This window comes from Parasteatoda tepidariorum, chromosome 2 (genome assembly GCF_043381705.1).
Source record: "Parasteatoda tepidariorum isolate YZ-2023 chromosome 2, CAS_Ptep_4.0, whole genome shotgun sequence".
NCBI classification, from domain to species: Eukaryota; Metazoa; Arthropoda; class Arachnida; order Araneae; family Theridiidae; genus Parasteatoda; species Parasteatoda tepidariorum.
In genome coordinates this window covers 38,266,400-38,294,347 of record NC_092205.1, presented here as the reverse complement: position 1 = coordinate 38,294,347, position 27,948 = coordinate 38,266,400, and the positions used below count along the sequence as shown (strand labels likewise).

Sequence of the window (27,948 nt, the reverse complement as noted above, 5' to 3'; positions counted from 1 at the left end):
CGAACTCCCCAAAAAAGTCCTTCGGCTATAACTACTGTGCTTTTTATGTATTTATAGAGCCAGAAACAGGGTATCTAGTAGTTTTCCATATTGGAAGGTTTGATCATGTAATCATGTTTCCCAATGTGTTAAATAATACATTAAATGATTAGTATAAAAAAGGAAATTCAAATCATATGTCACCATACAAAGAATTTATGATAAGTAAATAAATAATTACATGTAGTAACACAATAAATGATTAGTATAAAACTTAACGGAGTACTTTACTTCCACGTGGAAAATAATTATTCTTCGATATAGTATGAATTTCATTTCAAAAGAAAATGGAGATTCGTTTGATGCGTGCTGTTAATAAAATAAAATAAATAATATATAACATTGAGAAAAAAAATCTTTGGTCAAAACTTCAAGAATATTGTAAAATTTATCATGTTTTCTGACTCTATGGAAATTTCAATTAACATAGTAATTTCTACAGTGATGCTCTTTTAATGAATTTTAGTAAAATTATCAATGAAATATACAAGGGTAATGGAAAAAATAATGGAAACACATCTATGTATATTAATACAATTTCTCATATTTCTTCTGAAATACTTAACGAATTATTATATATCATCAGAAGTGTTTAGATCTTAGGAATTTTCATACATGTCGGTGAAGTTTAAGGCTTTTAAAGGTTTACAAATGAAAAATAATTTTGTTGAACACCATATGTCAAAAATTATAGCAATAGATTTATAACTTTTGACAGTTAGTTTAGTTATTGGATTCAATAATTACACAAAATCCCGTAAGCCTACCTTAACACTAGAAAGACTGAAACGTAGTCTATAACTATATTGCCCAAAAGCAGTTAAAATGACTGCATTGTGAAAGAATAATGTGTAAAGAAACTTGTTTAATTAATTTTTTATATGTTTTATATTATTTACAGTTATATAACAAGTTATAAGTAAATATTAACAATAAAAAAATTTACTTCACTTGGAAAGAAAATATTAATTTTTGGATTATTATTTGTACATTTTTTAGCAAATGAAAAAGTAGTTAAAAAGTAGTCAAAATGACTTCCTTTAGCATCCTAGTGTTAAATATTTATGAAGATATGAGCATTTTCATTAAAAAAAATATTTTTTTTTGTCGTAAGTCTTTTTCTATAACTTCAAAAATGTTCAATTAAACTAAACAAAAATTTTAGAGCAATTTAAAATTAATTATACAATTTTATGCTGCGCTTCCGTGGGGAAAAATAATTTCACAGTGAATTTTATTTGGCAACTAATAAAATCCAATTTCAATATCTTAAAAATTTTAAAAGTTTCAAGCAATTTTCTAATTAGTTTTCATGTTTCTTAAAATAATGCTGAAGGTGATAAGGGGTTTTCCGCATATTTTATTTTGTACTATTAAACAAGATTTTTTAAAAGTGACACCAGCAATGTTGAGAATCATCCCCCATAAAAGTATCTTTTTTCCCCGCATGTTTTCGTTCCTTATTTAATCGCATTTTGGAGTGTAAACGCCTATTGTAGGGTATTGTCGTTTGTTTTTAAATTTTGTCTTATGATATAAATAATATTTGCGAAAAAGTTTCCATTATTTTGCCCTCTCCCTACATTTTTATATGATTGGGTTCTGTGGCACATGTAGGCAAGATATTTTGAAATAATTTCATTTGCGCAGAGGAAAAACATTTTTATTGACGAACCTATATGAATAGAATTTCAAGTTTATATTTTCATTGTAAAATGTCACTATGTTCCTTTTTTAACTTTAAGACTACTTCTGAAATTTGTGTAAGCATTTCGAGTTTGAATGACTGGTTGTTAGAATGTGAACAGCGACGGAAGCACATTTTTAAGAAGTAGAGAGTTTGTGAAATTTTGTCAAAACTGTCTTTTTATTGGTTAAAGATGACATCTGATAAATTTGCAATAGCAAGCATTCCGGAGTTTGGAAGCAGGATATTAAAATGTGTGCTGCAACCCGGAGCGCATCTTTCCAACGCCACCTGTTATAAAAAAATAGAAATAGTTAGAGATATTTTGGTATAAAAAATAAATAACATGTTGTGCCTACAAACTTTTAACAATAATATCAGTACAATGCTATATATAACTAAGACAAATGTTAAATCAAAACTTTTGTTTTGCTCTTTTGTTTCGCAAAAACAAAAATATATATTGCAACGGTTTTCTGGTGCTTTCACTTATTTTAAAAGTGGTATACTCAAAAATTTTTTTGAAGCACGTCTCTAATTCTTTTTAATTACACTGTAAAATTTTCGTTTTAAAATCAAAAATAACCGGTAGCAGTCTCTCCACCCAATTAACAGTAAAATTTACAGTAAAGAATATTTTTTACCTCCATGATTTCGGAAACCTTTACAATTAGTAAGGCTCAAAAATAGATATAATAAATATAACAATAAATATAATACTCTAAGGTTTTTTTTACCATTCACAAGTTAAAACCATGCAGTTTTAAGACCTTGAGAAAGAAATTTAACTGGGCATTGAAGTTAGGCTTTTTGTTAAGAAATCTGCTTTGGAGATACGTTGTGGTTGTGTTTTATCAAATGAACCATAGAATGAGTTATAATTATATTGTTTTTCAACCTCTCGTAAGAGATGCGAAATACTATACTCTTTGCAGCTTTATGGTGCTGCCATCTGTGCGTGAGAGAGAGAGTATCATATTCTAATTATCCAGGGTATCAAATTGGGCAGTGCAGGAAGCTGGAAACTCTTCATTTGTTGAAGGGAATAGAGGTTATATAGTGGTGTCAACGAACTGTGGTATGGGGTGACTCGAACCCCCGTTCTGTCAGTCATAAGATTGGTAGATTAGATTTTTCGGCTATAACAAATACCCAGCAGCAAGGAACTAAGTTGCTTCAATATGCAAGCCTAGTTAAATTGATAAAATTCTGTTTTTTGTTAACTTCATCAGGCAAGAGCAGTTAATAAAGTTTTTCTCGCAGTTATCAGTTTGAATACCATCTCATGTATAGTCGTTTAATTTATGGAAAAATAACAATCAAATAAATTGCTTTTTAAATAATTTTTGGGAAAATTTCGAACAGTGTAAACACTGATTCGAAGCACAATTTAGTATAAGTCATCCTGTGAAAAACATAAATTCAGGGAAACAATCATTTGAATTTTAGCCAAATTTACATTTTATCACACATTTCTTATACGATACGCAAACTCATCTATTTTTATTTTACTTCAAATTGGCATAAATCATGACATTTCCTTAACTATTCCTCACATGCTTATTAAAACTAACCTTTTTGCTTAAAAATAGCAGTTTTTTAAAATAAAAAATTCTATATTGATAAAAATAAAACCTTTTTGCTTCAGCATTAAATCTGAAAAAGATTTCGGTTTTAGTGTTCTATAAATTTAAATATCTTTCCAAACATAAGAGAAACGCACTGAATAATATTCCAGGAATTTTCTAATAAAAGGATTCTTGGAATTTCGAATGGGTTAGTGTGCTATCGGTATTTTAAATATTCAGAAGAATTTTACTTAAATAACCAGAGGAGATTAAAAGAAAAAGTATCAAACTTAAGTAGGTGACAAAGGAAATGAAGAAAATAATTCAATGAAGAGTAATATTCAGGAATTTTAATTAACTAAATGCATGGATTTGGTGAAAAAAAGTAAAACATTCTTTTTTTTTATTCTAAATGAATAGTTCATGCATAAAAAACCAATTATTTCGAATTGTGTTTTACCACCTTTTTTTTAATTTCTGCTTTATATTATTATTTTCTAAATTAGATGTTTAAACTTATTGGCCTAGGATTCTCTTTTTATCTTCTATAAAACTACTGTTCTCTCTTGTTAGAGAAATGATTTTTTAAGGAATTTATGAAAAAAAAAGACTCTTATTTTTAATGATAATATAAATACGCTTAGTTATCTAGACATCTTTGCGAACTATAAAAAGAAATAACGGAAAATGTAGAAATAAAAGTTGAAAATCTCATATTTTTAATTACATTTTTTTGCTAGTCCTTCTATAGATTTGTGAAAGTTATTATGAATTTTTTATTTTACACTAGCATACTAGGAACTTTTTATTTTACACTGAACTTTTAATTTTACTTACTTACACTTGTCAGACCCTTGGTTGGCCTCACTGCTTTTGTTTTTTATAAATAGAATATTTAATCAAAAATAAAAATTGCCCATTAAAAAGATCCAATTCAAGTCATTTTAACCCTTTATTTACGGCTGGTACCATAAGTGGGCCAGAATGACTTCATCATACTAAGGGTAGTAAGCAAAATTTTAATTGCATATTATCTTTATAACTGCAAAACATCCGCAGTTTTACATGAAATTCATTGAAAGAAATTTACTTAACGAAATCTAAATGTAACTTATATACTTTTTGATGATTGAGAAATGGCAACTGTTTATGACAAAATGTTTTATAATGAGTTAGTATCAGGTCGTAATTTAAAATTTGATAACGGAACTCGAGTTTTAGCTTCAATTCACGCTTTCAATTTTATTAAAATATAAAACAGAATTAACTGAAAAAGATGAAATATGTTAAATATAAAGGTAGAATATTATCTCTATTATCTCTGCGGTATTTTTATTTTATTACCGAGAACACCCGACCCAAATCTGATTTAACAACAAGCAAATATTCAACTCCTTAGCCTTGTTATTTTGAACTCAACCCAAGAGACAAGAGGACTCTTGTTTAAAGCGCTGGGTCTAACTAGCCTCGGTGGAGGACTTTTTGATGGGACTAAGTCTCATTTGCGTTACGGGGACAAGAAGACCATGAAAATCACCCATGGTTTGCCCGAAAGCAACGGGGCTCTAAGCCATGTCTCGTTTACATTTGGGGATATTTTGCGTTTGCACTGTGGTTGGAGCGAGCTGACAGAGTATTCGTATCAACCAACCCTAATCTGGGATTCAAATCTCATTCATCCCATTGGGAGACAAACGTTTGATCCGTTGAGCGATAGAGTTAACACTTTATAGTAAAGAACTTTTTTACTGGTCCTGTCTGAAATGTTGAAATAATTTTATTATCACATTAGAGTGAACAACTAAGAAATTGGTAGCTCGTTTACAATAGATTAATTTCCTTTTTACAAGTACTTAAATAAATGTTGCAAAATATTTAGTCAGTATGATGTGTTTAAAAGTGCATAATTGTAACTTTTAATTAAAGACAGTAAAGTGATTTACATAGTAAAGAAGTGTTTGAAATGAGATATTTCTCTGGATAGATTAAAGTAATTGCTCCCAATAATAGGTATACAGGAAAAAGAATTTGTTGCAAAGAAATTCCAGCTTTAAACTGCAATTTTTTTCAAAAAGTGACGTCGTCACTTTTGAGGAATTTGTTATAGGTAAAAAAATCTCGTCTTCATAGGAACGAAACCTTCAATTTTATCTAAAATTTCGATTAAAGTTTTCGCCATAAAAAGAATTTTGCTGTAAGGAAATCTCTTCGTTGTGGAGGGACTCTACTTGCAGGGTCCACTGAGGGTTCATTATAACGAGGTCGGACTGCATTTTTATATAAGAATAATCAAGAAGCTGAGCTTTCTACTTCCAAAAAACATGATTACCTTAAAATATTTAATTGCAGATGATACAATGGCTAGGCGATAGAATGGTAAATTGTCAACATTTTAATTCCTAGAATTGAAACCATTTTAATTCCGTGGGATAAAATTCTTATATTTCAGTATTATAGAAATCAGTCATGTAGTAATGAAGCCAGTATGCAACTGTAAGTCTAGGGAAAAGTAATGCATAGAAAAAATTTCTTCTGATATAAGATCAGTCAGAAGTCACTGGGTGCAAGATCGGTACTGTAGGATGGATGGTCAAGCACCTCCCAGTGAAATTTTTTGCAGTGGAGCTCTTTTTGTTAAATTTGTTGTAATCGGGTAAGTGCTGTGGTTTATATATGCCATTTGTATTTTTATTAGATAGCCTGTTATTTGTATTTATGTTGGATTGTATTTATATCAGTTGAATTTATGTTAGATTTTAAATATGTTGTTTGTTAATCAGGATTCTTTAAACTAGTGCTCGTTTGCTAGTTTCAGAAAACAACAAACTTATTTTTTCAATTCTTATGGTTGACTCTCTCAAAGTACTCAGATGAAACTAACGTTATTGCCAATACGAACTTATAATAAGGAATTAGAAACCACCATAACTACCTTTTTTTATCAGACTTTCGTTTTCACCAGTAATAGTTAAACTATATTAATACTATATATTTGAAAATAATGCGTAAAAAACAGTATATCTCAATATGCGAAAACTGAATACATTAAATTTGAATGATTAAAAAAAAAACTAGGAAAAGTTTTATTAAATTTTAAACTCAATCATTTTCTTCCATTTTTAAAGAATATTTTTTTTAATCATGCATAAACATGAACAAGAAAATAGACGAAAAAAAAACTTCATTATACTACTACTAATCTTTGCAAGAAAGTTTTAGGCTGTATACTTGTTCTCCATTTTACTCACACATTTTATTAGAATTTACTGAGTGGTAAGACAACGTGCTGGCTAGTTTAAAGATGATGTAAATTCTAACTATGCGGAAGTTATAAAACTAAAGCGGACTCACATTTATGAACCATTAGAAGGAGACACAGGGAATATTTTAACCTCCTTGCAGAGTGAAAACGTGAATAAGAGATGGCACTAAATCTCGACTGAACTTGCGCTTTATTACGTGTAAAATGATTTTGAACTTATAACTTCTTTCTTTATGCTTCGGTGGTTCTCGGAAATATGGATTGAACTTTCAATAAAACTTAAATTTTTATTACTCTTAAACTTTAGAAGGCAGCCACAAGTAAGCAACTTAAGGTTTAAGTACTTACGGTTGCTAAACATTCACAAAGAGAATGCGATAATTAAATATCATTTAATGAAGTTAACCATAAAAAATTAAAATATACATTTTTGCAATATTTTATGCTTCTTTTTAAATAAGTAAAATAATTTTGAATGCATTATTCTGAAAAGACACCTCAAAGTTAATTGAAGTAATTAGAAATAAAGAAAAAAAGCTAGAAAGATGGCTGACATAAATACCATCCTAAATAACATTTGTGGGTATATGGAAGAAAGATATGCCTTCCGAAATAACTTTTGTGGGTATTTATAACATATCAGGAAAATGTTCTTGTAAATCAATAAATTAACAACTCAGGTTACGAACTAATGATAAATAATGTTAAATAATGAGTTGTAGTGTTTTCTAATTTCTAAATAAAAACGTAAAGTGACTAGAAAGAACGTGATATCACTAATGTTTTCTTACATTTTGCATTTAACTAGCAACTAAGAGTCAAAACATATATTGGTTACTTACGGTAATACTTACGACAAACAAGAATTTTTGTATAGGATTGGAAACTCACTGAATTCTCTAGGGGTCAGTTTGATGGGAGCATACATAGCCATAATTCTAATTCCATTGGGAATATCAACGGTGTAGTCAATTCGAGTGAAGGATATATTACAAACCGATCAGTGTATGAAGTATTACTAAGATGCGAGGATAAACTATGACCTAACTTCCAAATGAAAGATTGGTTGCTTATTGACTGTGATGAAAAAAAATAGAATGCAGTGGTAAATCAAATCAAGTTTTCAAAGTTAACAAAATAAATTAAATGTGCACTTGTGAAGTTGCTGCATCACACGAGAGCGAATTGTTTTTATCTTCACTGCTTAACTCAGTTTTGCTGTTTATTGTTTGCAATGAAAATCTTTTTATTGAACGCTTTCAGTTAGTTTAGTTTTGATTCTCTTAACCACGATTGCATTTCAACTTATAAATTTAAAAATATCCCTTCTGTGTATGTTCTTAAATTGTTTATGGCTGGACTTTCAATATCTTTAGCATTTTGCAAGCATTAAAATCACAATTTCAGTAAGCAAAAGTGTTAAATTTGACCTAGCGCTTCCTTCTAAATATGTATGAAATGATTTTAGGTTCTTGTACTAGTGGCACTTCGGAAAAGTGGTACTTTGGACACTCTTTACTTTTTCATTTTTGATAATTACACTATAAACATTTCTAGTGTAACTCAACGTGGCTACTACTTTACACCAATGTTGTGAAGTGAAACGCTATACCTAACTCATAACTCTTGTATCTAGTGTTTCAAATCACCGATGCTTTTTTACATTACTTGGTGTAAAGTAGCTGCCACCATTTTTGTTGTTTACTAGCATTAAAGTCTATAATTACAGTAAGATACACATAAGATTCAGTAGGTGTCATTTTTACAAAACAGTATAAAGCAAGAATCATTAATCTAGAATGAATATGTACATTAATCTAGAAAGTGTGTGAATATAAAAATAAATTTAGTTAGTATATCAACCATTCGAGCAGGACAGAGAAAGTCTTAGAACGGTTTCAAACTAGGCTTAACAACACGTAAGCGGATAAAAATACATTATAAAATCCTTTAATAGTTCTCAGAGATTTAAAAATTAAAATATAATTATCCTTATTATGCAACTATAAGCAAACATTAATATGTATGTTATGGTCAATGTTTTTTTTGATAAATATCAGTGTTAGAAATTTTAAATTCTCCCCAGCTGATACCAGATTACAAATAAACCTGTCACGATATTTAATCTGGCGTTTCTTGAAATTCAAAGCTCCACAACTTGTGTTTTGAAAGTGAAAATAATTGTCGAATGTTTTTTTAATTTTTTTTATATATAACAGTAGTTGAACTGCAAATTTTATGGGTTTACGATTACTAATGATCAACTCCGTATCCTTGTAATTTTGAACCCAATCCAGAAGTCAAGGGAACTCCTGGATCGAGCCATCCTGTATTGCCATCCTGGAGGACTTTTTGATGGAGCTAACCCGTATTTGAGTTACATGAAAAGGAAGACCGCGAGAACCTCCCTCGGGTAGCCTGATGGCAAGGGGTCTCTAACCCCTGATCCATCCCCCACTGAGGATATTTCACGTCAGCACTGTGGTCAGTGCAAGCCAGATGTAGAATTCGTGTCGAATGGGATTCGAACCCGGTTCGCTTCATAGGAAGGTGAACGCTCTATCCCCTGTGCCATCACGCCTCATTTGTTGAATGTTGTAAAGGCATGGGAATTCGGTGTAAGTTTATTTAATTTCAAGTGTTTAGATATAAACAACTCACTCTAAGTCTCGCTTTATGAACGCTCGTTGTGATTATCCGGAATAAAGTGACTTTTCACACAATTTTTTGAGTTGCTCGATATTATATTCGTAGAAATATTACACATTTGACTTTACGCAGTATATTCAGTTAATGTTGATGTTGTAGTTAATTTACGTCGCACTAGAGCTNTACTAAGATGCGAGGATAAACTATGACCTAACTTCCAAATGAAAGATTGGTTGCTTATTGACTGTGATGAAAAAAAATAGAATGCGGTGGTAAATCAAATCAAGTTTTCAAAGTTAACAAAATAAATTAAATGTGCACTCATATAAAACTTGTGAAGTTGCTGCATCACACGAGAGCAAATTGTTTTTATATTCACTGCTTAACTCAGTTTTGCTCTTTATTGTTCGCAATGGAAATCTTTTTATTGAACACTTTCAGTTAGTTTAGTTTAATTCTCTTAACTACGATTGCATTTCAAATTATGAATTTAAAAATATCGCTTCTGTGTATGTTCTTAAATTGCTTGTGGCTGGATTTTAAGTATCGTTAGCATTTAGCATTTTGCTAAATTTAAAACCACAAAACTTATTTCAGTAAGCAGAAGTGTGGAATTTGACGTAGCGCTTCCTTCTAAATATGTATGAAATGACTTTAGGTTCTTATGCAAGTGGTATTTCGGAAAAGTGGTACTTTGGACACTTTTTACTTTTTCATTTTCGATAATTACACTATAAAAATTTCTAGTGTAATCACCGTTAAAAATTGTGGCTACTACTTTACATCAATGTTGTGAAGTGAAACGCTATACATAACTCATAACTCTTGGATCTAGTGTTTCAAATCACCAATGCTTTTTTACATTACTTGGTGTAAAGTACTTGCCACCATTTTTGTTGTTTACTAACATTAAAGTGTATAATTACAGTAAGATACACATAAGATTCAGTAAGTGTCATTTTTACAATACATTATAAAGCAAGAATCATTAATCTAGAATGAATATGTACATTAATCTCGAATGTGTGAGAATATAAAAATAAATTTAGTTAGTAAATCAACCATTCGAGCAGCACAGAGAAAATCTTAGAACGGATTCAAACTAGGCTTAACAAAACGGAAGCGGATAAAAATATACATTATAAAATCATTTAATAGTTATCAGAGATTTAAAAATTAAAATATAATTATCCTTATTATGCAACTATGAGCAAACATTAAAACGTATTTTATGGCCAATGTTTGTTTTTATTGATAAATATCAGTGTTGAAAATTATAAATTCCCCAGCTTATACCAGATTACAAATAAATCAGTCACGATATTTAATCTGGCGCTTCTTGAAATTCAAAGCACCCCAACTTGTATTTTGAAAGTGAAAATAATTGTCTAATGTTTTTTTTTAAATTTTTTATACATAACCGTCATTGAACAGCCGACCCAATTTTATGGGTTTACGACTACTAATGTTCAACTCCATATTCTTGTAACTTTGAACCCCATCCAGAAGACAAGGGTACACCTGTATCGAATATTAGGAGAAATTTGCCTTCCTGGAGGACTTTTTGATGGAGCTAACCCGCATTTGCGTTACATGAAAAGGAAGACCGCAAGAATCCCCCACGATTAGCCTGATGGCAAGGGGCCTCTAACCCATGATTCGCTCCCCACTGAGGATATTTCACGTCAGTACTGTGGTCGGTGCAAGCCAGATGCGGAATTCGTGTCGAATGGGATTCGAACCCGGTTCGCTTCATTGGAAGGCGAACGCTCTATCCCCTGAGCCATCGCGACTCAATTGTCGAATGTTGTAAAATCATGGGAATTCGGTGTAAGTTTATTTAATTTCAAGTGTTTAGGTATAAACAACTCACTTTATGAGCGCTCGTTGTGATTACCCGGAATAAAGTGACTTTTCATACAATTTTTTGAGTTGCTTGACATCATACTCGTAGAAATATTACACATTTGATTTCACGCAGTATATTCAGAATTACAATCTTAAGGTGCTTTTTTTCAAAAAATTGGAACGTAATACAGATTTAAACTCTGACAACAATAAAATTTAAATTTAATTTACAGTAAAATTATGAGAGAAAATTCATAATCCTGGCAAATAACATGGATCAACGCAAATCATAGTAAAAGTATTCTGTGCAATCCTTAAAAATTATTTTTAATCCCCAAAAAGTCAATTTTGAGCAACGATGCTGTTAACTGCTTCAATGTAATACCAATTTTTTTTTATATACACCAAGAAAACTTACGCCAAGGAATCAACTTTCAATTGAAATTACGATTATTTAAAGCTTTTTATTCTCATCAATAGTTCTGTGCTTTATGACAACAAAAAGCTTAGTCGTTTCTAAAACGTTAAAAAAATGCATTTTATCATGTAGCCAGAAGGAATTCTCACACAATATTCCTATTAGTGTCAAACGATATACAGTTCTTACACTTTGACTGAAACTCTTTGCTAGGTCAAAATGTAAGTATCATCTGTTTCCAGACAGCTACAAGCAGAATTTATCTCGTTATCATCGATAGGAATAAATCAGCAACGCAATTTTTTTAAATCATTTTCCGACTAGTTAAAGTTTGGAAAACTGAACTGCAGTGATGAACTGGAGGAATGCATGTTTTTCTCGTGTCTTGACCGCTACAAGCAGTGTTCATTTCATTCCCAAATGTAAATCATCGTCGATCAACTGACAGTTTTAATATAGGTTATATTTATACATCACCTGTGTATATATGATAAATAGCATTAATAATTCTAATAAATGGAAACTTTATACTACAATTCTGTAAATGTAAAATGTAAGTCAAAATGTAAGTATCAACTGTTTCCAGACAGCTACAAGCAGAATTTATCTCGTTATCATCGATAGGAATAAATCAGCAACGCAATTTTTTAAAATAATTTTTCGACTAGTTAAAGTTCGAAAAACTGAACTGCAGTGATAAATTGGAGGAATACATGTTTTTCTCGTGTCTTGACCATTACAAGCAGTATTCATTTCATTCCTCAATGTAAATCATCGTCGACCACTTTTCGACCAACTGACAGTTTTAATATAGGTTATACGTAATCTGTGTATATATGTCAAATAGCATTAATAATTCTAATAAATGGAAACTTTATACTACAATTTTGCCAGCAATAATAGTCTTTTCTTGGCATTCCCAAACGTCACCTTAGAGACTAAACGGATAGCCAATAAATGAAACATAAATTTCATTAGTATAGGAAAACCAAATACTTTCAATCATGAGGAGTGAGCGATATTAAAAGCTTCCAAAGATGGATTAATCTCCCCCGTGACCTCTGAAAAGATATAAACATGGCAAGTGCAGAGTTCTTTCACTAAAAGTAATACATCCAATCACGATAAGTGTATTTCTTGTCACCTTAACGTTTATTTAGAAAAGGACTCGCCGACCTGACAGTGAAGTCTCTACCAACGTTTAACAGATGAGCCCAATTCAAAGTCAGAAGACTTAAAATCTTCATTCTTTTTACTTTTCTCTTAGTTTTACTACAAAAAGTTGTAAGTACTTTTTTTCTTCTTTTATTTAGTTAGATTTATTTGAAACTTTGGGAAAGTATCGGGAGGAAGTTTCGATTCCATTATTTTCTCAATGCTTCGCTGATTTCGTTTCGGTAGAAAGGTTATAGTGATCAAAAACATCATTTTTTGCCTTAATCAAAGAAATTCTTATTATAGAAATGTTTTATTAAAAAAGAGACATCTTCCTCATCTGCTTACATTTTGTTGTATCTATTTGACTAAAAAGTAACTTTTTCGAACGAAATTTTTCATCTTTTTAAGCAAGAGACCGCTTTTAAAATAATTAAACAGATGCAGAGTGTACAATCTTTCATTCTTTTATTATTACGCAAATGGTTCAAAGGTTCTGCTTAAGATGAATATAATTAAAATGCTAATTAAATAAAACAATTACTCATGAAAAATGAGAAAGATAAACAAAAATAAATGCGGAATATAATAATCAAAATAAATTTCTGGGAAAAAAGGTTTCTTGTAAACGATATGACACATATTTGACACAATTTTAATTGGGACTCCTTTTCAACGTACTGTATATTCAAAAATTTCATTTATTCTCTATATTTCTCAAAATTTTCATCAATTTCTTACAACAATATTTATTGAGATGAATTGCTCATAAAATTTAGTTAAATAGTATGCAAAAATATTTTAGGTACAGAAAAATATTTTTTATTGAGCGGGTGAATTTATTGTTAAAAGTAAATAAAATTTTTAAAAGTTAAGTTTTTAAATGTTGGCAATCTATTGCTAAATATAACTGCATATTCAATGCCAAAACAAAATTATAAACAGCAAATTGAAAAAAAAATATATTATAATCTTAAATTTATTTACTGTGAATATAATCCATTATTTTAAGCTCTTCTTTTTTTATTTTAAAGCTGTCGCTTTATAAATATTTATTTTCCCATTTATTTTGCAACTAAAGTTAGAGCTTTGTAGCTTTTATTCCGTTAAAATTTAATAAAAAATATGCATTTTACTACACATTCCGTTAAAAAATTTTATAGAAAATATTAAAACCTTATTTTTTATTTGAAATGCAAAATCTTTTCTATGAAAAAATATTCTATTTTTCTAAAACATGATATGAAAGACATAAAACAGCAAATAAAAATAAACATTCCCAGTTATGAAGCAATCTTTATATAATATGTATAAAAACTGTCTCATCGAATAAAGCTTCTATGTGACAAACAACATCCTTTCTTATTAGATTTTTTATTTGGATATTTTTCTTCATAAGTTACATAAAATAAAGTGAATTGCCTTATTCTGAAGAAACAAAAATAGAATAATTTAAGATCAATGCATTTCTGATTTTAACTTAAAGGAAAAGTTCAAAAGACATTTTTAATTTCAATACATTAAAAAAATTCCTTCAAGTTGCACTATTAATAAGAAAGATTTAAATTTTATTTGAAGAATGCATAAAATAAAAACTTTCATTTTGTTTTTCTACAGTTTTTGTTTCAAAATATTTAAACCTTCAATAAAAATATTTAATGACTTGTGTACATTTTTTTCACAATAAATATTTCAAAAATACTTTTTTTCCAAAACTTTGCACATTTTTTTAAGGAAGGTTTTCACGCAATATCGTTCACAATATTAAAAATGCAATAATTCACTGATGAAAACCATTGCTATACATCAACACGTGCTCTGTTACGAAAACAGCACTTTCACAAAATATATAAAAAATAAAAATAGACAATACCACTTGAAAAATTAATTATCCTTATAGCACGGTTAATTAACCGGTAAGTAATAGATGAGAGGTGAGCCGATAGCGCATAGATGCTCTAAACGTGAATAAATTATAGATTCACGCATGAGTACACACATTTAAGATTTAAATTAGTTGAGTCTCTACTTCTGGGTTTCATTATTAAGAAAACGTTTAATAGCAAAATCATAGTTTCTAATAGTTTAAGTGCAGAAGTAATGTGTGCCAGAAAAAAATAATCAGGCTAGCATAAGGTATTCAAAATTGAAAAAATATTGCATTTCACCATTGGTAGTAATGCTAAACATAAATTCACTTCTTCTTCGTCCAAATGGCATTTTAAATTGAAGGCTTTTAAATTTATTGAGTTCTAATACTAAAAAATTAATACCAATTATTAATAATATTAATTAAATGTTTGCACCTTTTTTGATCACGTATTTTAAATTCTCAAACTTCATTGGCGCCAGGGAGGCAACTTTCACCAACAAATGGAACGACACAAAGTTATGATTTCTACTGGTCACCGTCTACAGTCCGTGGATGAACTAATGGAGTATGAATGGGTCCTTCCTGTAAAAAGGATAGTGACGCGTGTGATTGAAATAATATTTTTGGCCATAGATGGCGTCAATTAGGAACAAGAAACGCCCCCCTCTGCGTTAATTTCGCTTGGTTTCCTATAGCAGACTTGTTGGCATTGGCAAGTGGCATACGAAACAAAAACAGCAACATAAGATTAGAGGTATGGAACCAATAGTGAATATATGTCAAAACGTAGATAAATTATAAATTTGAGTACATACATTTAAGACTTAGATCTGTTAATTCTCAACCACTAATCTCATTATTAACAAAAGTTTTTAATAATAAAATATTTATTATTAAAAATAAAATTTTTAATAATAAAAATAAAATCTTTAATAATAAAAACAAATAAAAAACTTTCGTCTGGGCTCAAAAAGGTTAAGTAAAACTGGTTTCGAAGCTAATAAAGTTAATTTTAATCACTAAATGTGCCTAATAAATCTAAAGTCACATTTCAACTTTTTAACCTAAATACTCATTTACTTGGTTATGCTGATTTTAGTATTTTAGTTCCTGAAAAGCGAAATTAAGCTAATTTTTTTTTTGAGTTAACTCTTTGCTTAAAAATTTATTGTTTACTGTTATAGATCTGTGAATTCATTTAACTTAAACAAATTTATAGCAGTAAAAAATCTTTTTTTTCTTCTTTTTTGCGAAAGGACCTTAAAAATTAATTTTAATTTCTCGCAAAATTAATATTTGCAAATAAATGGTACACAGTTTGATTTTGCTAAGGCTACTAATTTGCTTTATTATCCACCAATGGCACTATAAAGATAATTAGCATAGTTGTTTTTTATCATATTTATTTTATATATGTTAGCATTTGCTGACATGTGTATTATGCTATTTTCTTATATATTAGCGTATTTTTAAAACACCACAATAACCATGATTCCATACGAGCATGTAAGAGACAAAAATTAAATTCACTCTTACTTAAACAATATAAGTTTATAATACTTTCTTATTGTCTTGAATTTTGACTGTTCGAATCTATATCTCGAAATACCTAAAATTTTACTTTTCTAAAAAGGTGATCCAGCTGACTGCCGGAGACGACTTGTTATTAATAAAACGTGTGTGAATGTAATTTAAGTTTTTGAGATATAAATAAAAATTTTGAGCAAGGAAATGTTTTCTAAATATGAAAAAAAATTATATAAATTAAAATTTTATGAACAATAATATACGCACATCGAAAAATTTTTCTATAAAATTTGAATGAGTATAAGCAAACAGTGATGAAAAAATCGACAAAAGATCTAGTTGTAGTATTTATGAATCATATGTTTTTAGAAGAACATTGGTTCAAGTTTATGAGTAAAAAACTTTCCATTTTACATGATGTGAGGAAAATATTGCAATTTTTAAAATTGGTATTAGCAATTACGTACTTAAATGTGTACAATTATGCGTATTTGCATAGTATTGAATGAAAACATTTTTTTAATTAACAAATAGTTTTTGGCTCTACATATTGTGCCCGGTATTTCTGATTAAATAATTAAGAATAAAGAAATTTTCGAACATATAATTTATATGATGATTGTTTTAGCTAAAAAACAGTTTATGAAAAAAAATTACTACATTGCATTATTTTGAGTTATTGTTCTTTTTTCCAAGAGAGACAGCTTTTAATTTTCTTATCTGTGCAACTACTTTTTGAATGTAAATGTTCTTAATTTAAAATTGAGTTTCGAGATCTACACATTTTGCCTCCTATAACTAAAGGAAAAATTCAGAAAGTCTTTAAGGATGAAACCGAGGATTTATCCTTAAGGAACCGAGAGTTTCTTATTTTTATTTTACAACCTTTTTATTCCCTTTCATGTCATAGTGTATAATCTTGTAATTGAAATGACTATATAGAGCACTCAATTATGCAATTTAGTCCGGTGTATGATGACCTAATAAGTTTCAACATTTCACCGATCGATACAAACAGAATAACTACCATTATTTTATCGAGAAAAGGATTTTATGGTCAAATTTCGATCAATTAAATTCTGAAATATCTTTCGGATCTCTATGATTTATATACATAACTTTTGGAAAACATATTAAACGAAAATATTCTACCTTTTGTGAAATAACTCAGCTGCACTTTCTTGCAAGCATAGTAGTAGTATGAGATTGCTCAAGGCTTTCAGGCCCCGAAGGTGAATTATCTAATCATGCGATAAGGTCATCCTGATTTAGGATATAAAGTTTAAAAAAAAAGAAATGTAAAAAAAAAAATTAAGATCTTGAAGTCGATAGAATAATTGAAAAAGTTTGCTGCGATCACAAAGCTATAGGTTGCGATAACAACGCCCAAGTTTGCCGCAGCCACACCAATAAGATTAATCAGTGTTAAATTGAAATAAAACAAAGAGACTGTAGCTCTAAAAACTTGCAGCTTTTAGAAATAGAGAAAGATTGGTTCCGTTTTGGGCCTTTAATGATTCAGAATAATGATGAATTAGTAGAATTTATTTGATAAAATAGCACCACTGGTAAAAAAGTGAGATAAAGGTTTTATTTTGGCATCTTTTAGCATTTCTGCTTTAAAAATATTGCTCTAACTTGCCGTAGTACAATTCTGATATTTTTTGCAATAACGGATAAGAGTCCTTATGGTGTTTGATACTGTCTTTATTCTAAAGTCTATGAATATCTCGCGTGGAATTTTGATAACTTGTAGTTTTTTATATAAACGCAATAATGAAATCAAAAATATGAACTTAAAAGCTTATGTGTATTTTCAAAAATATAAGAAATGAAAAAAATTTATATTTATCAAAATAACTCCAATGGTGCCTCTAGAGAGAACGGATCTATTTTTAAAGTAAAGATAAAAAGTAAAATAATGCTAAAACTAAATTCTGTAATTTAGGCCGACTATCCAGTCACAGCTTATATGTGCCTGCTACTCTAAGGCCCAGAACAGTGATACTTCTTGTGAGCTCTAAAAAAGGATTGTTAAGGAGGAATTGACTAACTCTAGTCATACACATATTAGGAGACAGTGTTACGGAGATCCCTATAGTCGATAACACTGATGTGTAAGACTCTAAATAAGAATAAAATAAAAGTACTGAAACAAAAATTTAAATATTACTAAAGCTAAAATTTAATAATTTAGGCCGACTATCCATTCACACCTTATATGTGCCTGCTACCCTAAGGTCCAAAACAGTGATACTTCATGTGAACTCTAAATAGGAATGGTTAAACAGAAATTTGCTAACTTTTGTCTTACACCTATTGAGAAACCATGCAACAAGGGCTATATAGTCGATAACACTGATGTAAGACACTAAATAAGAAAGCAAGACACTAAATAAGAATTTAAAAAAAAGTACTAAGGAAAAAAAAAGTAAAATTTTTCTGTGTACAACAAGGCTTGTAAAAATGCAAGAAGTAACACAACAGAATCGTAAGATTTGATGGTTTGGAAAAAGACCATTCTTTTCGAATTAAAAATAATTAGGAAATAGGTCTGATATTAAAAATAATGAGATATTACATCCAATTAGAAATAGAGCTCACCTTGCTCGAAACATCAGGATCATTCGAGGCCAGATTTTCTCCCAAGATACCGATGTGTCTCACACAAGCCTAACCGCGGTCTGTCTTATATATTCAATTAGTCATCAAATAACCTTTCAGAATTACTTGCATAAATGAGTGAAAATACCTTAACAACACTTACAATTAAGATGTAATTTATTTTCTAATGTCCGAAAATAAATTTTAAAATAACGAAATAAACAGGCCAATAAAAAGGAAAAACATTTGGTTTTAACAAACTATAAAAACAAAATTTCCCTTCTGAATCACTTTCGTCTTTTTGCCCGCTCTAGTGGTTTGTCAAACTCAAGATTTCTGACTCGTTGTTTTTTTCACTCGAATCTTGTTTCTTCAAACATGTAGTTTAGTATATGTACGAGCATTATTCAAGCAAATGTACATTATTCATACAAATAATTTCTACCAACCATAAAAAGTTACTAATAAAAAGTCAAAGTTTTTAAACATTTGAGGAAAAATATTTGTCAAACTCGTCCAAAATATCGAATAAAAACAATTGATGTTTAAAACAGTGTCTTAAGCAAAAATGTTTGTAAGATATAACGACTTTATGTTGAATCATTCAACATAAAAGGCGCATTCACTTGTATGATTAAGCAGGTTTTGACTTAATTTTATTAGAAACCATAAAATAAGTTAAAAGTAATAATATTTTCAGTTCTGTAAGCAAGCTTGAGTAACAGTTTCGAAAAATAAACAGGAATGAATTCAAATCACTAATAAATCGCTTTTTACAATTTTATTAAAGATAGGGAGGGATTATTTAAAATTTCTCGAAAGCAAACATTTTTTCTGCTTATGTTTCAGTTTCAGAGTTAATTTTTTTCATTTCATAATTCTTTGAGAGTTTGTTCAAAAATAAAAATGTAAACGTTACTGGAGATACATTGTTTGTTCTCTTTATTAATCAATATATTTCGGAAAACTGATAAAACAAAATAAACAGTAAGTGAAGCATAAAAATTTTCGCATGATCCAGGGGAAAAAAAACAGTTTATTCAGTTTTGAGTTTGTCTATAAAATAGTGTTTTATTTGAAAAACAATAAGGTAAATTTTTTGAAAATGTTCTTTCAATAATGTTTTTTTTAAATAAATCACAAGTTTATGTTTTATTATTTTTCAAAAAAATTTTTTTGGTCAATTTTAACGTAACGCAAAATATTCTGCAAACAAATCTAAAATAATAATAATGTTGCAACTTAACAAAAAATGTTTTGAAAAAAAACTTAGTTTCTTTTTGGAGACCTTATAACCTTTTTTTATGTTTTTTTCCCTAAACTTCATGTAGTTTTTCAAAAAAAAAAAGAAAAGAAAAACGAGTTTTACCGTATTACAAAGAACATAGAACATAGTTGTTTTTCTAAAGACATACGAGTTTTATCAGAACAGTGAAGAAGTTTTAGAAGTGAATATTTTATAAAATTTACGCAGATTGCTCGATGTTTGGTTGTTTTGAACAGAAATGTTTTGTTTATTTTTTTTTCAATTATGTAAGTATGAACGAGATATATTGCCTTAAGATATTAACCAGAGTTTTAGTTTAAAAGTTTTAATTAGGAATATTTATTTCAAGGTCCACGTTTATCTTCGGGGAAAATTAGAAAAGCTTGAGTGCTGATACGAATTATTCATTCAAAATTTTCTATGTGATTCATTTCAGTAGAAAGCCTAATTAACTCATTTGTTGTCTAACAATCCCACTTAATTACATTTCAAATGTGGCTTTTATCGAAGTGGGTCGAATAAATCTTTACTCTTATCTATAAATAAAACTAATAGTAACTTGTATTCTACATAGTCTTTATTTGAATATTTAGACTACACAGTCATATTTCCATTTGTGATTATAGCTTATAATTTAAGATTTAAATGATATAAGATTGTTAAAAAAAACTAACTCATTCTAGTTTGTTCCGAGAACAAGGATGTGATTCATTTTAAATAATAGCATAATAAGGAGTTGATATAAAATAATTTATATGAGCCTAATAGGGTGAATTCCTCGGAATATATGTAAAGCAAAAAAGTCACAAAAATGTTATTCTTATCCTAAAGTCCCATTTAAGAAAGTATATATATAAAATCTAGAGGAAATAAACTCGCATTCCAATTATGAAAAGCAAAACAATTTATAATCAAACAACTAAGAAAGTATGCAGGTAAAAATATCAACAAACTCACTAAATAGAAACATCCATTCAAAAGCCTGTTTAAAATATAAGTAGACAAACGTGTCAAATTAGCAGTTGTAAGTTAGCGTTGCCAGCAGAATGGAGCATTAGAGAAATTTGTACAGCCAGATCAAAATAATAAATTATTGTGGAACCAACCAAAATGTAATCACTCCGCGCTGCCACTCTTCAAATAAATTTCGTTTAACAAAACATGCGAAGACATTATGAAATAAAAATGAATCTTCACATATTCTGTAAATCAAAAAATCGTTCAAAGGGTATTCAATCAATAATTTGAGATCAAAGTAATTATTTTGAAAATTAGTCTTTCCTGGGTTTGTTTGAAATTATTTATAGCTTTAATAAATTCTATTTTTCCTTTACAAATAAATTTAATTCTTTGAAGCTGGTTCTAAAATAATATTCCTTTTTATCAAATAATCCAATTCGATAAAAATATTGAATAATAATAATTGAGATTGGTATTAGTAAAAAATTACATCTATAATCTTCTGTAATATCTAATTTTAGAATGAACAAATAATGATTTATGTTTGATATTTCCCACATTTTAAGCTAAAACAAATAATAAAGTATATCATACGATATTTATTTTGTATAACAATCATATCAACTTTTTTCTTCCATTGTTCGTCCTAAACCCTGATTTTTTATGATACCAAAACTATTTATGTAACAAATTAATTTATATTGATACATTCTCAGATAAGTTGAATGATACTTAAAATATTTTTAAAACGGAAAAAAATTTCAAGTAATGCTATGAAATTATTTTTACTAGCTCATTGGTATTTCTACTTTACTTTTAGGGATTATGCTTTAATAGTATTAAAAATTGCTCAATAACTCCTGAAGGAAAAGAAATCAAGTCGTTAACAGTAAGTAATCACATCCTAAATTACTGCTTTGGCGCTTCCTAAGTGACATCTAAAGCTAAAAATTACTTTTCAAAAATTTATGGAAGTAATAGATAAGATATATTGGAACAGAAAAAAATCTTAAATATGCATGATTCACAATTTCGCGTGGGGCAAAAATGTTCAATCTTCGACGGCGATCTAATCTTCTTTAAATTTTGCCAAAAAAAGCTGCCATAAAACCGCATTTTTTAAGCTTCGAAAATCTTTCCTTAAACTCTTCTCAATTTCTAGCGCATTTATTCGTCCGAATATTTTACCTTTTTACGGGTTTTAAACGAGCTGCCACATCCACCTGAGATTTTTGCAGCGCTTACTTTTCCGTACTTTTCATACTTTGAGCCTTCAGTTTGGATAGTTCGTTGAAAAGTAGACTGAATTGAAAAGCTGCGAGGTGTAAGAAGGTTTTTATTCTGCCCCTTTTATCTTTCAGGGTTGTTCACAAACGAAACAGACTTTAAAAGTTAAAATATGTCTTGGATTTATTTTTCTAGCGCTATGCATAACTTATGGTTTCCAAAGGAAAGAAATACGATCTATAGTTTTAGCAATTTTTTTCTGAGTTATTTAAATTTTTTTGTAGAATTAATATTGAATGAGGCATTAAAATAATTGCTTTATGCTATTGCTATTGCTTTTTAACATGGTACATTGCTGAAATTAATACATCATATTTTAGACCGTAAGAAAAGTTTACAAAACTCCTATTGCCATAGAAATATCAGGAGAGGATTTCTTGTACTATCCTATTATACCTGGTCTTTACACTCACCGGCTATTCTTGTAGAGTTTAATTTCCTGTTTTTTTTTATTTTATCAAAATTTGAGCCTTCAGTATTGATAGGTTCCGACTGCCTTGCTGTAATAGATAATGACAGACTCCAATTGTCATAGAAATATCAGTAGGAGGTTTTTTTCTTGCGCTGTCTTATTATGCATGGTCTTTACACACCCACCTGCAATTCTTCCAGTGCTTGCTTTCCCATTTTTATTGTCAAACCTCGGGCCTTCATTATATATAGGTTCTGACTGCCTTACTTTTTTTTATATTTTATAACCGTCGTTGAAAATCCGACCCAATTTTTGGGTTTACGACTACTAATGTCCAACTACGTAGTCTTGTAATTTTGAACTAAATCCAGAAGACAAGGGAAGTTCTGGATCAAGTATTCGTAGAAATTTTCCTTCTTGGAGGACTTTTTGATGGAGCTAACCCGCATTTGCGTTACATGGAGAGGAAGACCACGAGAAGTAATAGATTATTCTATAAGTAATTATCGTGTTACTAATTATAGTGTTATTAGTTTCTATAAGTAATTATAATAATACTAAGTTTTTCGGAGAAATTTTTATGTTTACTATATAGCTCAAAGAAAATTTGATTTATTATTTAAAAAAAATGGGATGCGAATTTTCTAGTGCTGTTTAATTTGTGTTTAAACCAATGCAAAGAGCCAGAAATAGTTAAAGTGTGAGAAAAAATAAAATGGTGGGTCAGATTGTTTTCCACTATAGTTTTTAGAACAAGGCAAGGCTATATTTACTGAGAAATAAAAAAGTCACACACTAAGTTAAGAAAAAAAGAACGAAATTATGATATTTACTTGAAGGAAAGAAAAATTATTGCATATTTTGTGTTACTGTAGAGTAGTTCCCTAATTGTTTTAGAAACCTTGGCATATAAGGCGTAAATAAAAATTATGGGTGCAAACTGAATATATTCAATAGTATTTGATGTTCAATTGTTCTATTGACATTGGCATTCTTAATATAGTGTAAGAAATGCTTTTGTCGCCAAGGCTACAATTAAACATTTGGTACGTTTTAATTGCTTCTTGAGTTCTTATGAACATATAGTGAGAAAGAAAATGAATGTGGGACTTTATTTCATCTGCTTCATCTGGCTTTGACTTAATTCGAGAATTTGAAAAGATTGGAATATCTTTTAAAATATTTTGCAATTTAAATATTTTCAATATTTTGCAAAATATTTTTAAAGCAATATTTTGCTTTTAAAATATTTTGCTTTTAAAATATTTTGCATTTTACAATCATTACAAATTCTTTTAAATAAAAATTAACTAGTTTTACTTTGAGTAGCCCAATCTTTATAATTTAAGCTGTTATGTATTAGTTGAAATGGCAAAAATTTGTAGAAAGTTAATCAATCCGGTGATTCAACTAGACTTAGTATGGATATTTTGTGTTTTATTGCACTCCTATCAAAACTTCATGTAAGAAAATATTCCCTAATTATTTTGGAATCATTGGATCGCAATAAAAAAATACCGTTGAAATTGCCATTACCCTTAATGAAAAAAGCGTAAAATTCCTTTTACTAGAAAATCCATTTCATTTTAATGCAAAACTTGATATCGTGATTTTTACAGTAATATTTTTGTTATTTCCAATGATAGAGTAAATATCATAGAAAAAATTACAGTTTATCACATTTTTTATTCCTTAAAGTTTTAAGGTAAGATGTACTGGCACCTTAAGTGGTGGTATATTTTTATTGAATTGACACCTAACAAATAGAGAAATTTAAACTTCCAAATTCGTGTTAAATATGTTCTCTGTGACATTCACCATATTTTCAAACATTTAATCAAATTCATTTTAAAGCTATTTGAATTAATAATGCCTACTTATCTTTATTTTTTATTGTTCTAAGAAAAACCCGTGATACAACAATGCTGACAGTTCACTTTTTACGTTATAAACTAAACTAAAATAATGTATGAAAAATCAAAAAAATATAATTATTTTAATATAAATATTCTAATATAAATATTCTAAAAACAAATTGAATCAACGAAAACCCTTCTTTATTTTGAAGATATAACAGTTCTTTCATTATGACTATGACTCATAAATAATACTTATATGAAGTAATTTATTTGTATTAATTATTCAGAGGTTTGTTACATATAATGAATCATATAATAAAACAATTCTACTTAATTTTCAGTAATTTTCTTAAAATTTTTATGTTTGCTCAAAATCTAAGAAAGAATAAAAAAAATATTGATTTAATTTTTCGTAGTTCAGAGATTAAATGAAATTCTTGTACTGCGTTTCCATTAAGATTTTAATGAAGACTCGACAAAACCACTTACCTTCCAGCAGATGTATATTACGTGGATTTTAATGACTTTCAAAACTTGATGCGTTTTTCATTAAATTAATATTGTTAATGTAAATATTTTGACATCGTTGTCAAAGAAATATATTTTCAAAGTGCTTATTGTTCTTTCAAAGCAGAGAAAAAATTACTAAATGAATTTCTGAACGCACTTATTTCATATCCATTATTTTAAAAATTAATCAAAAAATACTTGAAACAAAAGTAAATATTTAGTTCTTTAAATTCATTCTTCAAAGTATAATTTCATTTTAAAGCATTTAGAAATTTTTATAAAGTCTTAATAGTTGTCCTAATGATGCTAACATCTTCTTTATTACATTTAATAAAACAATAATATGAAATTTTAAAAGCAAGACATAATATTATCTTAAATTAAATTTTTAAGAAATGTTTTAGTATTATAAGTACATAAAACTATTTTTACTTATTTATTTTTATAAAAAATTCTAATTTGTGTTCCTTTCGATAATTGTGAGGTTAACTTAAAAGGCAATGCATGCTTTAAAACTTAAGATTTATCTTAATGACGTATAAGAATGATACTTCGTTGATAATGAACTATTTAAACGTTAGTATTAAAACGTGTTTATAATCATATATTATTTCTATACCCTGTCACCCAGCAAAAATTGTTAAATTGCAATTTATTTAACCGTTATTTCACCATATTCAAACAAAACAGTCAAATAACAATAAATAAGATGGTATCGAGCTGGTAAATCAGTTGATAATTGATGTTATGAAACTATCAATTGTGAGAAAAACGGGTCATTAACTGTTTTCAGTTAATACGGGTAAACAATCAGAATTTTATCGTACCAACTAGACCCACTTAATGAAGCCACTTAGTTTCTTGCAGCTAGATCCATATTATATAATAGAGGGAAGATCTTTCAATTAAATTATTTTATAGTGCAAGTCAATGTTAGATTATTAAACTAATACACACTGTCACTTATTTATTTAAATGCAAGCATGATTTTGTTGTATAATAAGCTAAAAATATTATTACTGCATTAAGTCCAGTGCCGAAAAAGCAATGTTTTGATAACTATGCATATTACGCATTATTTCATCAAGCACATCAATGACGTCAATATTACTATCCGAAATCTTTTGGGTGTGGTAGTTCACTAATTTAATAATAATAGAATTGGATTGAAAAAATTGTTCAAAATAACCAATAACATGCTTGTAGTTATCCTTTCTGAAGATGATTATTTCGAATAAGGGGAAATTAGTTTTAAAATTATGATGTTTATTTGAAATGTAGCTGTGAAATAAGTTTACTTTTTGAATAAAATATTATGTTTATGATAGAGTTTAATAATGGTTTTACCTTTGATCGTTGGAAAAACCTAAAAAAAAACAATGGGTATATTGATAAAGAATCAATAGTAGTGTAAAAAAAGAGTTATAATAATTCAAAAAAATCGATGCATCGAACTCCACAAAAGAGAACTATATCCTCCGTTGACAACACATATCTACCACGTGAATCTATTTTTTACAATTTTTGCAACATTTTGATATTAAATTTACGTAAGAGGGACGGTAACATAATTTTGAATTAAAAAAATAGAACATTAAAATTTTTAAAAAAATATGATGCTCCTAATTTTCGTCAGAACCGAATATGTTATCTGTAATTTCGAGTTGTTTTCATTTTTTAAAGAAATGCTTCCAAACTTTTAGTTTATATTCGTTAGTTTTTGATGTTTGCAGTTAAAAAATAAGTAATTTCAGAAATTAAATTGTATGTTTTTCATTTCTATCATTTAAAAAAAATATAGAGCAAAATTTAAATTTTTTTTATTTTTTCTGTGAAAATAAATTGAAGAAGTATTACTAAAATATGAATAAGCTGATCCACTTTTCACGGAGTTGTATTTAATGTAGTTACAGAGTAGAAAAGAAAGACTTTGAAAGTTTTCTTCTTTTATTTCATCTAGGCACTATAGCTCAGTGCCGTTCCAACAAGTTATTATTATTATTTATTTATTTATTTATTTATTATTTTTTTTGAGATTACAGCATCGCACCAATAAGGAAAAAAAAAGTCTTATCTCGCATTTTAACTGAGATCATAAAATAATTTTATCTTTCAAAATTCGAAAGAGAATTGCGCACAATAATTTTTAAATAATAAAAAAATCTCTTCATCCATTTTTTTTGTGTTCCGGACACCGATAAAATAATAACTAAACTTATTATTTAAGAATATATACATTTCCCCACTTTTTTTTGTGAAGTAATAACCGTAAAGTCTTTTGCCGATTTACTTTAATATTAAGTAGAGGCAGAAACTCTATATAAATGAATTTCTGGGAACTGTTCTAAAGTGGCAAAATATGAGATATATCCATTAAAAGTACTCGTCAAAAATACTACTATATTAAAAACAGTGGAATAACTAATATCTTACGTTCATTATCTAAACAGACCTCTAGCAATAATGTCGAATAAACCCAATACTTACGATTGTACCATTGAATGCAGAGAGTTTAAAAAGAAAAATTGATAAATTAAAAAATTATTTTCTCTTTGACTTAGCTGCAAATATCTACCTAATAACTGAGACACATCTTTCTCCCCAATATAATAAAAGCAAAGCAAATTACAAATACATTCATATGTGAAAGACAAAACTATAAAGGCGGTAGGACCGCAATCTTAACCAAAAATTCACAATAATGCTTTTTAAGTAAATTTTTAAAGAATAAAAAAAATTTATCATCTGGGCTTTTTTTGTGTACCGAGCTCCTTTATAAAAATAACTAAATATTTATTGAAAAAGTATATACATTCCTCCCTTTTTTAGCGCATATTGCGCATTTTTGCTTCCATTTTATTCCATATGTTTCTTATAACCACGTTTACTTTCTGTATTACTTCTTTATCTGAATACTTCTCCAAAAATAAGGTGAAAATTGTTTTGAAAAAAGATTCCGGATTCTCTTAATTATTTAAATGAATATTTTAAAGTATTTAGATTTGTTATTACTTCTAATTGTG

At 28.5% G+C, this 27,948-nt stretch overlaps 1 long non-coding RNA gene across 2 annotated transcripts in view; it reads right to left on the bottom strand.

Moving 5' to 3' along the window:
• Positions 1–1,686: 1,686 nt before the first annotated feature.
• The window catches only part of LOC122271701 (uncharacterized), a 31,203-nt gene continuing 4,941 nt past the window's right edge, over positions 1,687–27,948 (bottom strand). The window contains exons 1-2 of one of the 2 annotated variants that reach the window (XR_011636130.1): positions 14,933–15,301; positions 1,687–2,017 (exon numbers count right to left, since the gene is read on the bottom strand). This is a non-coding gene — a long non-coding RNA (uncharacterized lncRNA). Of the gene's footprint in view, positions 2,018–14,932; positions 15,302–27,948 lie in introns of those variants that run through there. The other variant, XR_011636129.1, reaches the window with a different exon arrangement.